Raw genomic sequence first — 13,012 nt, 5'->3', positions numbered from 1 at the left:
ACACACACACACACACACACACACACACACACACACACACACCCGGGCACAGCCGGCTACCCCCTTATCTAGTCTCGCAGCACTCCAGACTCCACAAAAGATTAATCCAGCATAATATTTTGTTACGATTAAATGTTTATCTTGTACAGTGTATTGATGAAGACGGCAGTGTGTGTGTGTGTGTGTGTGTGTATTGAAGATGGTTGTATTGATAGAGGAAAAGTGATACACAGTAGGGATGATGAATGGGCTGGGTAGATTATAGGTGGTGAGGGGGTATATAGGAAAGAGGGTGATGGGGGGTACATAGGGAATGTGATGGGGGGAGGGGGTGAATGGGGTTGAAGTGTGGTGGTGAAGGGTGTGTAGAAGCTAGTGAACACTAGAACAGGTGGTGACTGGTTGGGGAAGGTGGTGAAGGAGAGGGGAAGGTGGTGTAGGAGATGGGAAAGTAGCGACGATGATTTGCTTCTAGATGACTCCGCATGGCATTGGCCAGGAGAGTGAAAATGGTCACTGTGATGAGGATGGTGATGTGTATAGTGTAGTAGGCTACAGTGATGGCAGTATATAGTGAAGTATATATATAGCCTCCATCACCCCCCTCCCCCCCCCAGCAATGCTATATATAGTGTGCTATAGCCCAACCGGCTTAGCACGTTTTTACTCATAATTAGTTTATTTTCTTCCCAGGACTGAGCTGCCACAGCCGACGTCTTTTTTCAGAATTATGAGGATTAAATTCTTTGATTTGGTAATGACCAACTTCCAAGTTGTCAGTAACGACAGGAATGAATTGTGATTCCCCTCCTTGGCTTGTTGACCATATGCCCGTGATGACCAATTAACCCGACTGAGTGATCCAAGTCAACTGGTGCCTCGGCTGACTGGTGATTTAATCTTCCTCTTTATAGAAGAGGTTATACACACCTGCATCTTGCTAAATATTAGTTATACGAATTGTTTTCAAACACTTTATTGATTTATTTTCAGATGATTATATCTTTATTCATTTGTATAATTTTTCTTTCATGACCAAATATTTTAAATATTTTCAAATATTTTAAGGTACGAATGACTGTTTTCAATAAGAATTTATTGTTGATCATAATTTAAATCTAAGTTGTTGATATAAGTTGATCATATTATATGCTGGCTGAACTAGGGTCACAGCTGACTGCCAGAGCCTTTACGTTGTTGGTTAATTTGATTCCTTAAGTATGTAATTGTTTTAAAAAAACAAACATATCTCAAATGAAACTCTCCTGAAAGAATGATGGCTGAGCGCCTTGAGTTGTGGCTGCCGCCTTCAGGTCATCCACGATGCTGGGCCAGCTGAGGAATTGAGAACATTTGCCGCATGCGTAACAGTAAGGCCGACAACGTCTCGCAGGTAGTGTAGGAGAATAGGAAGAAGGAAGGAGGAAGAGAGAGAGAGAGAGAGAGAGAGAGAGAGAGAGAGAGAGAGAGAGAGAGAGAGAGAGAGAGAGAGAGAAGAGACTTTCACTGCAGGGTGTAGCCGAAGCAACAGCAATATTTTGCCAGCAAAGGCAACACAGGTACACGCTAATTAATTCCTGGCGACCATACCTGCCTCAGAGGTGACGCAAACCCCCTCCCACCTCTCCCACTATTCCCCCTTCCCCTCTCCATGACACAATATCCACACACACACACACACACACACACACACACACACACACACACACACACACACACACACACACCAGTGACGTTTCAGCCCTCCGGACAGGCCGCAGCCGCAAGCCACGTGATCGGTCGACCGCATCTCGCTAATGACGGGAACTAGGTCATGACCAGGTTGAAGCGTTCTCGCTGGTCCAACTATACGTTACCGATGACGCACTACGCGTTCGGTATTGCGTCAAGGCTGAGCCAGACGCAACCGGCCGCAGCTCATACTCTCAGGACGTGATGTAATGTGTATTGGGAGTGCCTCCTATATATATATATATATAATATAGTTGTGGGGATATTTATATGTGTGTTTGTCGTCGTGGGAATGTATTTGTTATTATTTGTGTTTTTGTAATTTTTGCTTGCTTTTGAAAACTTAAGAGTTGAAGGGGTCAGTTGCGTCCTGGTAAGTGAAAGTTCTGACGGTAAGTGGCACTCTGACACCTTGGGATGGGAAAGTCACCCACACAACAGAAGGTGCACTCTAGTAAGTGGCTGTCTGGGATGGAAAAGTGCCACCCCCCCCCCCCCCTGGGTGGGGGGAGAGTGGGGGGGGACCCCTTCTGGTATTTTGGGATGGGGAAAAGGGTTCCCCTAGCGCCCTCTATTAGACGAATGATCTTGAAGAGCCTCTATAGTAGTCTTGTAGGCCTGACTGTCTTGTCAACACAAGAGAAACAGAGTACAGTTCTGTCTATTCATCTGATTGGCAAAATAAGGAGCGGATGAATATGTTCTCCAGGGTTGCATATGGAAGCCAAAAGCTTCCTTTTCCAGGAAGCCAAAGTGATTCGCGAACCCATTGAATGCACTACCGCTGCGCGGGCCAGCAGCAGGAGACTTTTGTCCGGTTCCCCCGAGTGCCATTTTCTCCTTGGTATTGAGGTTCCTCTCAGACGCCAATACAAGAGAGAGAGATTGTCGAGAACCCTTGTGCTCGTGGCGCGGGAGGGGGTGTGAGGTGCTATTGGGGTTGTGAGGGGCAGCGGGAGTCCCTTGTGCGTCCCTTGTGCGTCCCGTTGAGGGCCTTGTCTTCGCCTGAAACACCAGGCGACGCGACAGAAAGCGACACACACGCCTGTGGGGAGGGGTATACACTCTTCAACAGTCCCCCCCCCCCCACCTCCTCCTGTGGCTGGTGGACGGGGTGTTACCCCTGTGAAAGATCAGCAGGGGGGGGGGGGGGGGGGAAGTTGTCCGTTGTGTGATCTTTTGAGTATCTTGTCCTCGCTCGTAGGGGGGTTCGACCCCCCTCTCCCTCCACTTCCCCACCCCTTACACAAGGGGTAGGGAAGAGTGGGAATGGGGGGGGGGGCGTCACTGATTCCATCACTGGTCATTGTCTCCAGGGGGGGTTAAGGGGGAGGGTGGGGGGTGGTACCAGGAACGACGGGGCGCCGCCCCCTCGCCCCCCACACAGCCCCACAATGCACCCAGTCTTTTTCCTTCATGGAGAGTCATCGGCCAACACACCTTGTAAGGTGAACTTTCAAGGGGGGTTTCCCCTCCCCATTTTCTTTTCCAGCACTTTTTTTTTTTTTACTTGACGAAACGTTGCAATATTTATAAAACGGTCAATTAACACGTTGCAAAATAATTCTCAAGTCTGCAACAGGACTTGCAACAACAAGTGTGGTTATCTTGAGGTTATCTTGAGATGATTTCGGGGCTTTTTTAGTGTCCCCGCGGCCCGGTCCTCGACCAGGCCTCCACCCCTAGGAAGCAGCCCGTGACAGCTGACTAACACCCAGGTACCTATTTTACTGCTAGGTAACAGGGGCATAGGGTGAAAGAAACTCTGCCCATTGTTTCTCGCCGGCGCCTGGGATCGAACCCAGGACCACAGAATCACAAGTCCAGCGTGCTGTCCGCTCGGCCGACCGGCTCCCCTGCATATACTTCACAAAAACAGCCTTATCAGTTTATACTACCCAGGTGGTTGGGGTGGACGGTAGAGCGACGGTCTCGCTTCATACAGGTCGGCGTTCAATCCCCGACCGTCCACCAAGTGGTTGGGCACCATTCCTTTCCACCCTTCGTCCCATCCCAAATCCTTATCCTGACCAACCTTTTCTAGTGCCATATAGTTGTAATGGCTTGGCGCTTCCCTCCCACTGGCTGTGAGAATGGTTATCCACACAGGCAGATGACCCGTTATCCTTCCCCTCAATCCCCCCTCCCCTCCCCCCTCCCGACCCCTCTAATACATCAGCGAAATCTCCTACGTTGTGTTATCAGCCGCTGGTGAGATGATCCCATAAATCTTGGTAATCGCGTTAATCCCGGCACCCCGAGGTGGCGTGGCGATAATCCGGATTAAGTGTAATCAACCGCTGTTTTGTTTTGGGAGGGAGAGAGTAAATGGGGGGGGGGAGGTGATTACAGTGATTTAATAGTGTGGGTTTGTGGTATATACCAGAAAATTAGCTTTGTCGAATTGTCGTGTGTGTGTATGAGTCCCCCTGGTACTCACTGGGGGGGGGGGGGGCGTTAGGGTGGAACCGTTTTGGGAGTGTAGCCATCATTAGCTTCGTCCAGAATTGAGAGAGGTTATACCTGCAGGTGTAGTGGTTGGTTGGTTGTTGACCTTACCTGTGGGCACGTCAGTTGGGTATTGGAGAGTTGGTATGTCCCTGTGGTAGGCCTGGTTGGGGACCGGGCCGCGAAGACGTCGAGCCCCGGAATCATCGCAAGGTTAGGTAAGGTTCCTTCCGTCATTTCTTCCTTCTTTCTGTCAGCTTGTGCTTCTGTCAGCCCGTCCTTCTGTCAGCCCTGACGTCAGCAGGGTGTCAGGAGTGGCAAGTGTGACGTCAGGCTAAAGTGTGTCAGGGCAAACCGCTGACACCACCGTGGGGGGGGGGGGGCAGGGGGGCCTAGGGGGGGGGGGCAGGGGGGAGTGGGGGCGGTCCGGTGACCGTGCAGGAGGCAACACAGTGACATACGTCGCGTCGTGGCTATACGGTCGCCAGTCGCGTGGACATTGCTGCAACATGTCGCCCTTACGATGCCAGTTGCAAGATGGTGGTTATTGTGTTGGAGGCTGCTTGTCCTGGCTCGTTTAGCTCGTGTGTGTGTGTGTGTGTGTGTGTGTGTGTGTGTGCTTGTACGGGTTGAGCTCTGGCTCTTTGGTCCCGCCTCTCAACTCTCAATCAAATGTTTCTAACTACTACTACTATTTTTCCCCCATATCACACACACACACCCCAGGAAGCAGCCCGTGACAGCTGACTAACTCCCAGGTACCTATTTACTGCTAGGTAACAGGGGGACATAGGGTGAAAGAAACTCTGCCCATTGTTTCTCGCCGGCGCCTGGGATCGAACCCGGGACCACAGGATCACGTGTATACAGCGTGCTGTCCGCTCGGCCACCGGTGTGTGTGTGTGTCTCTCTCTCTCTCTCTCTCTCTCTCTCTCTCTCTCTCTCTCTCTCTCTCTCTCTCTCTCTCTCTCTCTCTCTCTCTCTCTCTCTCTCTCTCTCTCTCTCTCTCTCTCCCCCCCCCTCTCTCTCCTCTCTCTCTCCTCTCTCTCCTCTCTCTCTCCTCTCTCTCTCTCTCTCTCTCCTCTCTCTCTCTCTCTCTCTCCTCTCTCCTCTCTCTCTTTCTCTTTCTCTTCATTTGCCACTCCATAAAAAAACCATCCTCTCATCCTAGCCACAAACGTGCGAACCCCAACAACCCTAACCTAACCTCTCGAGTCCGATGCACAGAAAACGTAGATATTTGTGAGCCCTTACCTTTCATAGTAGGTCGTCTTTATAACGTTCATCCCCGTCTCCCTTCCCTCTCGGCTGGTGGCGATCCTGTTGACAACGGCATCCTCTCAACGGCTTCTGCTTCTCTGAACAGGTATTCAACGGCTGACCAATAGACTTAAATAAGCAGAAGAAAGACATGCCTAAACAGACAGACAGGCAGGCAGACAGGCAGGCAGGCAGGCAGGCAGGCAGGCAGGCAGACAGACAGACAGCCAGCCAGCCAGCCAGAGACAGCCAGACAAGACAGACAGCCAGAGACAGCCAGACAGACAGACAGCCCAGCCAGACAGACAGACAGCCTAGACAGACAGCCAGACAGACAGACAGACACGGAGACAGGTCATGAAACAATCACTATAGAGCCACATATACAGGACTGTAAACCTTAACGTCCGAAAAAGCAGATATGACCCTTATGCCACCTCGGTTTCAAGGTCGAGGTTTGCACGACTCCGATGATGCGTCGGTCTGTCTTAATACAGGGGAAGGGCGGAGGGGGGACGTCCCCCCCCCCTCCGCCCTTCTACATGTCCCTGCTTAAGTGAGTGTGTTTCTAACATGGCGCTTGAGCGGCCGTAAGAAAAAAAAAAGGTAGACACAAGTGCCTGCCAGACCCCTGTGTTGCCATGTGTCTAGGTGGGGTATTACGACCCATGTACCTAGATGGGTAGTGTCAACACCCATGTACACGTGACTCCAGGTGCGTCCGCTTGGGTCCATATGGCTCCACTTGCGTCTATATGGCTCCACTTGCGTCTATATGGCTCCACTTGCGTCTCTATGGCTCCACTTGCGTCTATATGGCTCCACTTGCGTCTATATGGCTCCACTTGCGTCTATATGGCTCCACTTGCGTCTCTATGGCTCCACTTGCGTCTATATGGCTCCACTTGCGTCTATATGGCTCCACTTGCGTCTATATGGCTCCACTTGCGTCTATATGGCTCCACTTGCGTCTATATGGCTCCACTTGGGTCCACGCGACTCTTCGAGGGGTACAAAAGTCGCCAAAGAATTAGAACAGTGAATCAAAAAGGGATAATGAGTGAATTATTGTTTACTATCCGCCACACAACCCCCCGCGAGCGTATACGCTAAGCAACATCAAGCTGTCCCGTTTTCTTTGGCACGAACACCCTCTCCCCCCCACTCCCTCCCCCCATCTTCTGTCAGGTCTCGTTGCCGGATATGACGTCAACAGCTCAACCGGAAAACACACTTAGGCTTTGAGTGTCTTAGTTGTCCATATAAAAAGTTTTAAGTGTGATGTGTTGTTCTTTTTTTTTGTTTGTCTTGTGTGTGTGTGTGTGTTTAATGCCAGGGAAGTTAATATATAAAGAGTGTGTCGATTGTTACATAACATGGCAGCTCATTCTTTTGAGACGAAAGCACTTAAAAATAAGTATTTGGAGGAAAGTACCAGTATGCAGTGATGGACCACCAGAAAGTTAGACTTTTGTATAACTAAATTTGGACAAACGGGAAACTACTTTGCTGCTAAATTAAGCACCATAGAACACATTCACAATATACAAGCTGAAAACAACATAGCACTAGACCATATACACTGACGGATCACTCAATACAGCTACAGGGAGGGCAGGAAGTGCTGTTATTGCTCATCGGCCCGATGGCAGCACAATTCAAAGGAATATGCGAATTAGTAACTGGGTATCCACAATGCAAGCCGAGTTGGTAGCAATACTGGTAGCACTCGAAATTATTGACAACGCTGAAGTAGACATCTTAATTATTTCTGACTCCCTATCCTCACTACGAGCAATAAACAGTTTGCAATGAAGTAATAACGTGCTTGTCTTGGAAGCTAGACGTAGATATATAAGAATACTTAGCAAGAGGGTAAATATAAAAATGTTGTGGATTCCTTCTCACATTGGCATGCAGGAACATGACAAAGTTGACGCCCTTGCTAAGGCTGCAGTAAATAAAGACAGTATTGAACGGAATCTTGAGTTATCAAATAGGTCCCTTAAAAGTGTCATTAGACGAGAACTCCTGGATGGATTTGAAGAAAGTAGAACAGTGCAAACTGGAACTAACAGGTCCATTGTTCATCACAATGAAATGTGTGAAGTAAAACATGTGTATGGGGCAAGTAACAAAGTCAGTAGACTAACAGATGTTGTCTCAGCTCGTATAAGACTTGGCTACAAGTATCTCTGGCAGTTCGGCTTGTATAGGGATCTAGATGAAGTAAAGTGTAAAGTGTGTGGACAAAGACAGGGACACACACTCGAACACTATATCTTGGACTGTAGTAAAATTGAGCCATTTAGAGATAAATGATATAACTCACGTTGTATGATATGGCAACCTATCTTATTACCATGGATAAATTACCTGAAATCCTTGCACTGTATCCATATTTCGCTTCCAGTAGATAAACGACTTATGAGATGAAGAAAAAAGTAGTGTATTGTGAAGACTAATAATAAACAGAAGCTCCCCTATGACTATATTGGTCAAACTATTATGTATTAGCGATAAGATCTACCATTAATGTATAATGACTTACTGTAAATATATAGCTTTTGAAATAGCACTTTCTCTGTAACTAGCTGACATTGTAACTATAAGGTGTGAAGGATAGATGAAATTGTTTATGTAATAATCTAAGATGAGGTCTGATAAAGACCTTTTGTGCCCTCTGTAATGCTTTTTGCGCTACCGCTCACAGGATGGGTATGGGGTGCAGAATAAACTAGCGGCCTCCGGCGGCAACAATCAAAAGAGCAGACGGTGACTACACTCTAAGAGGAAGTTAGGTAAAGGAGTCAAAGAGAGAGAAAAGGATTTGGCAGTGGATATAACTCCATCATTAACACCAGAGCCACACACAAACAGGAAAAAGCAGGCAGCATATGAGTCGATGGCAAACATCAGAACGTCGTTAATAAGCTTAAGCCATGGTTAAGGGAACCAAACCTCGCAACTCTGGTGGAGAGAAGAAATAGAGTGGACATGATTGCAACATACAAGATACTGAGTGGAATTGACAAGATGCACAAGAAAAGCCTCATTTTAAAGTGAGAGAAAGTAGGACGAGAGGACTTAAGTGGAAGCTGGATAAACAGAAGTCATAAAAATATAAGGAAGCTCTCCAACCCGTTCTCAAGCAAATGTAATAAGTCAATATTGACTTATTAAATATGTGCATAGGTGACATACTTAACATAATAGTTTCCCTTGAAAAGGTTCATAGAAAACACCGACCTTACCTAACCTACTTAGTATGTTAAGATAAGCATCTTATTGCTTCGTAATTACAATTATTACCTAACCTATACCTATAATAGGTTAAGTAACAATTGTAATTACGAAGGTATAAGATGCTTATTTTAACACACTAAGTAGGTTAGGTAAGGTCGGTGTTTTCTATGAAGCTTTTCAAGGGAAACTATTATGTTAAGTATGTCACCTATGCACATATTTAATAAGTCAATATTGACTTATTACATTTGCGAGAACGGGTTGAGCTCTCATATCCTCGGCCGAGCGGACAGCACACTGGACTTGTGATCCTGTGGTCCTGGGTTCGATCCCAGGCGCCGGCGAGAAACAATGGGCAGAGTTTCTTTCATCCTATGCCCCTGTTATCTAGCAGTAAAATAGGTACCTGGGTGTTAGTCAGCTGTCACGGGCTGCTTCCTGGGGGTGGAGGCCTGGTCGAGGAATGTACTGGAAGAAGAAGTTGTGGAAGCCACCTCAAGCCACAACTTTAAAGCCAGATTGGACAGTGGTCGACCATCAGAATAGTTTAATAACAACCCATCAGGTACAACAGGGCTAGAAGGCGTTATAGACCTGACTGCAGCGTAAACACAGATAGGCAAGTACACATACACCTGGCTCCCCCAGATCTGTTTATATAAACAAACTCTGATTGTTATTCCTGGTCACGTCATTGGTCGAGACGGAAAACAAGCCTCTCCCTGATTGGCTGGAGTAGAGTGTGTGTGGAGGCTGCTTCCTGATTGGCTGGCTAGCTAGCTTTTTTTTCTCTGTTTTATTTCTTTCCAGTCCTGTGGATGGTTACGTAAGAGCTGTTTGGCTATCCTTGCTCTTGTTAGACGGTGCTGTGCGTGATGCAGCCTCACAACACCAACAACTTGATGGAAATTTGTCTGTTTTAACATACTTGTATGTTTGTGGTGTTGTGTTGGGTTGTGGTGTTGTGTTGGGTTGTGGTGTTGTGTTGGGTTGTGGTGTTGTGTTGGGTTGTGGTGTTGTGTTGGGTTGTGGTGTTGTGTTGGGTTGTGGTGTTGGGTTGTGGTGTTGTGTTGGGTTGTGGTGTTGTGTTGGGTTGTGGTGTTGTGTTGGGTTGTGGTGTTGTGTTGGGTTGTGGTGTTGTGTTGGGTTGTGGTGTTGTGTTGGGTTGTGGTGTTGTGTTGGGTTGTGGTGTTGGGTTGGGTTGTGGTGTTGGGTTGTGGTGTTGTGTTGGGTTGTGGTGTTGGGTTGTGGTGTTGTGTTGGGTTGTGGTGTTGGGTTGGGTTGTGGTGTTGGGTTGTGGTGTTGTGTTGGGTTGTGGTGTTGTGTTGGGTTGTGGTGTTGTGTTGGGTTGTGGTGTTGTGTTGGGTTGTGGTGTTGTGTTGGGTTGTGGTGTTGTGTTGGGTTGTGGTGTTGTGTTGGGTTGTGGTGTTGGGTTGTGGTGTTGTGTTGGGTTGTGGTGTTGGGTTGTGGTGTTGTGTTGGGTTGTGGTGTTGTGTTGGGTTGTGGTGTTGTGTTGGGTTGTGGTGTTGTGTTGGGTTGTGGTGTTGTGTTGGGTTGTGGTGTTGTGTTGGGTTGTGGTGTTGGGTTGTGGTGTTGTGTTGGGTTGTGGTGTTGTGTTGGGTTGTGGTGTTGTGTTGGGGTGTGGTGTTGTGTTGTGTTGTGGTGTTGTGTTGTGTTGGGTTGTTGTGTTGGGGTGTGGTGTTGTGTTGGGTTGTGGTGTTGTGTTGGGTTGTGGTGTTGTGTTGTGTTGGGTTGTTGTGTTGGGGTGTGGTGTTGTGTTGGGTTGTGGTGTTGTGTTGTGTTGGGTTGTTGTGTTGGGGTGTGGTGTTGTGTTGGGTTGTGGTGTTGTGTTGGGTTGTGGTGTTGTGTTGGGGTGTGGTGTTGTGTTGGGTTGTGGTGTTGTGTTGGGGTGTGGTGTTGTGTTGGGTTGTGGTGTTGTGTTGGGGTGTGGTGTTGTGTTGGGTTGTGGTGTTGTGTTGGGTTGTGGTGTTGTGTTGGGGTGTGGTGTTGTGTTGTGTTGTGGTGTTGTGTTGGGGTGTGGTGTTGTGTTGGGGTGTGGTGTTGTGTTGGGTTGTGGTGTTGTGTTGGGGTGTGGTGTTGTGTTGGGTTGTGGTGTTGTGTTGTGGTGTTGTGTTGGGTTGTGGTGTTGTGTTGGGTTGTGGTGTTGTGTTGGGGTGTGGTGTTGTGTTGGGTTGTGGTGTTGTGTTGGGTTGTGGTGTTGTGTTGTGGTGTTGTGTTGGGTTGTGGTGTTGTGTTGGGTTGTGGTGTTGTGTTGGGTTGTGGTGTTGTGTTGTGGTGTGGTGTTGTGTTGGGTTGTGGTGTTGTGTTGGGTTGTGGTGTTGTGTTGGGTTGTGGTGTTGTGTTGGGTTGTGGTGTTGTGTTGGGTTGTGGTGTTGTGTTGTGGTGTTGTGTTGGGTTGTGGTGTTGTGTTGGGTTGTGGTGTTGTGTTGGGTTGTGGTGTTGTGTTGGGTTGTGGTGTTGTGTTGGGTTGTGGTGTTGTGTTGGGTTGTGGTGTTGTGTTGTGTTGTGGTGTTGTGTTGTGGTGTTGTGTTGGGTTGTGGTGTTGTGTTGGGTTGTGGTGTTGTGTTGGGTTGTGGTGTTGGGTTGTGGTGTTGTGTTGGGTTGTGGTGTTGTGTTGTGGTGTTGTGTTGGGTTGTGGTGTTGTGTTGGGTTGTGGTGTTGTGTTGTGGTGTTGTGTTGGGTTGTGGTGTTGTGTTGTGGTGTTGTGTTGGGGTGTGGTGTTGTGTTGGGTTGTGGTGTTGTGTTGTGGTGTTGGGTTGTGGTGTTGTGTTGTGGTGTTGGGTTGTGGTGTTGTGTTGTGGTGTTGGGTTGTGGTGTTGTGTTGTGGTGTTGGGTTGTGGTGTTGTGTTGGGTTGTGGTGTGGTGTTGGGTTGTGGTGTTGTGTTGGGTTGTGGTGTGGTGTTGGGGTGTGGTGTTGTGTTGGGTTGTGGTGTTGTGTTGGGTTGTGGTGTTGTGTTGGGTTGTGGTGTTGTGTTGGGTTGTGTGGTGTTGTGTTCGCTTCCAGTGTGTGTGTGTGTGTGTGTGTGTGTGTGTGTGTGTGTGTGTGTGTGTGTGTGTGTGTGTGTGTGTATTTACTATTTGTTGTCTGCAGAATGGAGCTATTAGCTCCTGGACCCCAGCCTTTCTAACCAATCTATTTTTTTTCTCTATTAAATCTGCTATATTTCTATCTAGAGAAATATATGTAGAGAGGAAAGAGAGATAATATATGTGTGATTATTGTGATTATTGATTTGATATCGAGGATGTGATTATTGATTTGATATCGAGGATGTGATTATTGATTTGATATCGAGGATGTGATTATTGGGTGGTGCTACTGGTGCTTACACACTACTGTTATCATGTAGTTTGTGTTGCTGTGTACCTGTGTTATGTTGTGTTGCTGTGTACCTGTGTTGTGTTGTGTACCTGTGTTATGTTGTGTACCTGTGTTGCTGTGTACCTGTGTTGTGTTGTGTACCTGTGTTGTGCTGTGTACCTGTGTTGTTGTGTTGTGAGGCGTTCTCCCCGTGTTGTAGGTCACTGTGTTGTGTTATAAAATTGTTACTTTCAGTATTAATGTTGTGTGTTAGTACTGTTCAATAAATGCTGACTCTGATGCATACATACATACTCATGTATGTGGGTGAGTCCATGTACGCTGCTCCTCTAGATGAGTACTGGTACTCATGCCGGACCAGTGAGTATATACTTGGTAAACCAAGGCGTCCTGTTTACCCCTACACAGGGCGCTTGTCGCTGGCTGCTCTGGTTAGGCCCGTTCGTGAGACCACATATCCGGGCTAGCGAGACCCGCCTGTATGTCTGGTCGAGGGGTGGAGGCTATATATATATATATATAGTCTCCATATATAGTCTATATATAGACTCTTGGGGCTAACCTTACACTATTGTTAACACCAGCTTTATTTTTTCAGATGCGTGCATTCCATGATCCTGTAGGGGAGACATGATCACTACATGCAAGATTCTGGGAGGAATTGATAAGGTAAATAGAGTTGATTTAACACAGCACACGTACTAAGGAATGACTATAAATGGAACGAGTGCCTCTAGAAACAGTGCTAAATTGGTTGTAGAAAATAGATCCTTTAATAAATTATTTGTTTCGTTATCATGAATTTCGGTAATTGGATTGTTCTTAATACTGATACTGAGAAATATGTATATTATAAAATGTAAACTGTTATGATTCTAAAAGGATTCGAACCTAAGCAGTTGGGGGTCATCCCATTAAAGTAAAGTAATCACTACACCAAAAGTGTAGTAATTGCCTTAAAAGTGTTGGAACATCTTGAGAAGC

The 13,012-nt window shown here is 47.2% G+C and overlaps 1 long non-coding RNA gene across 1 annotated transcript in view; it reads left to right on the top strand.

The window, feature by feature from the left end:
- Positions 1-13,012, top strand: part of LOC123758699 (uncharacterized) — a 279,984-nt gene that overhangs the window by 30,813 nt on the left and 236,159 nt on the right. The window contains exon 3 of the long non-coding RNA XR_011230091.1: positions 12,627-12,697. This is a non-coding gene — a long non-coding RNA (uncharacterized lncRNA). The remainder of the gene's footprint in view (positions 1-12,626; positions 12,698-13,012) is intronic.

Source organism: Procambarus clarkii, chromosome 31, assembly GCF_040958095.1.
Source record: "Procambarus clarkii isolate CNS0578487 chromosome 31, FALCON_Pclarkii_2.0, whole genome shotgun sequence".
Taxonomy (NCBI): Eukaryota; Metazoa; Arthropoda; class Malacostraca; order Decapoda; family Cambaridae; genus Procambarus; species Procambarus clarkii.
This window is presented reverse-complemented; position numbering and strand designations above follow the sequence as displayed.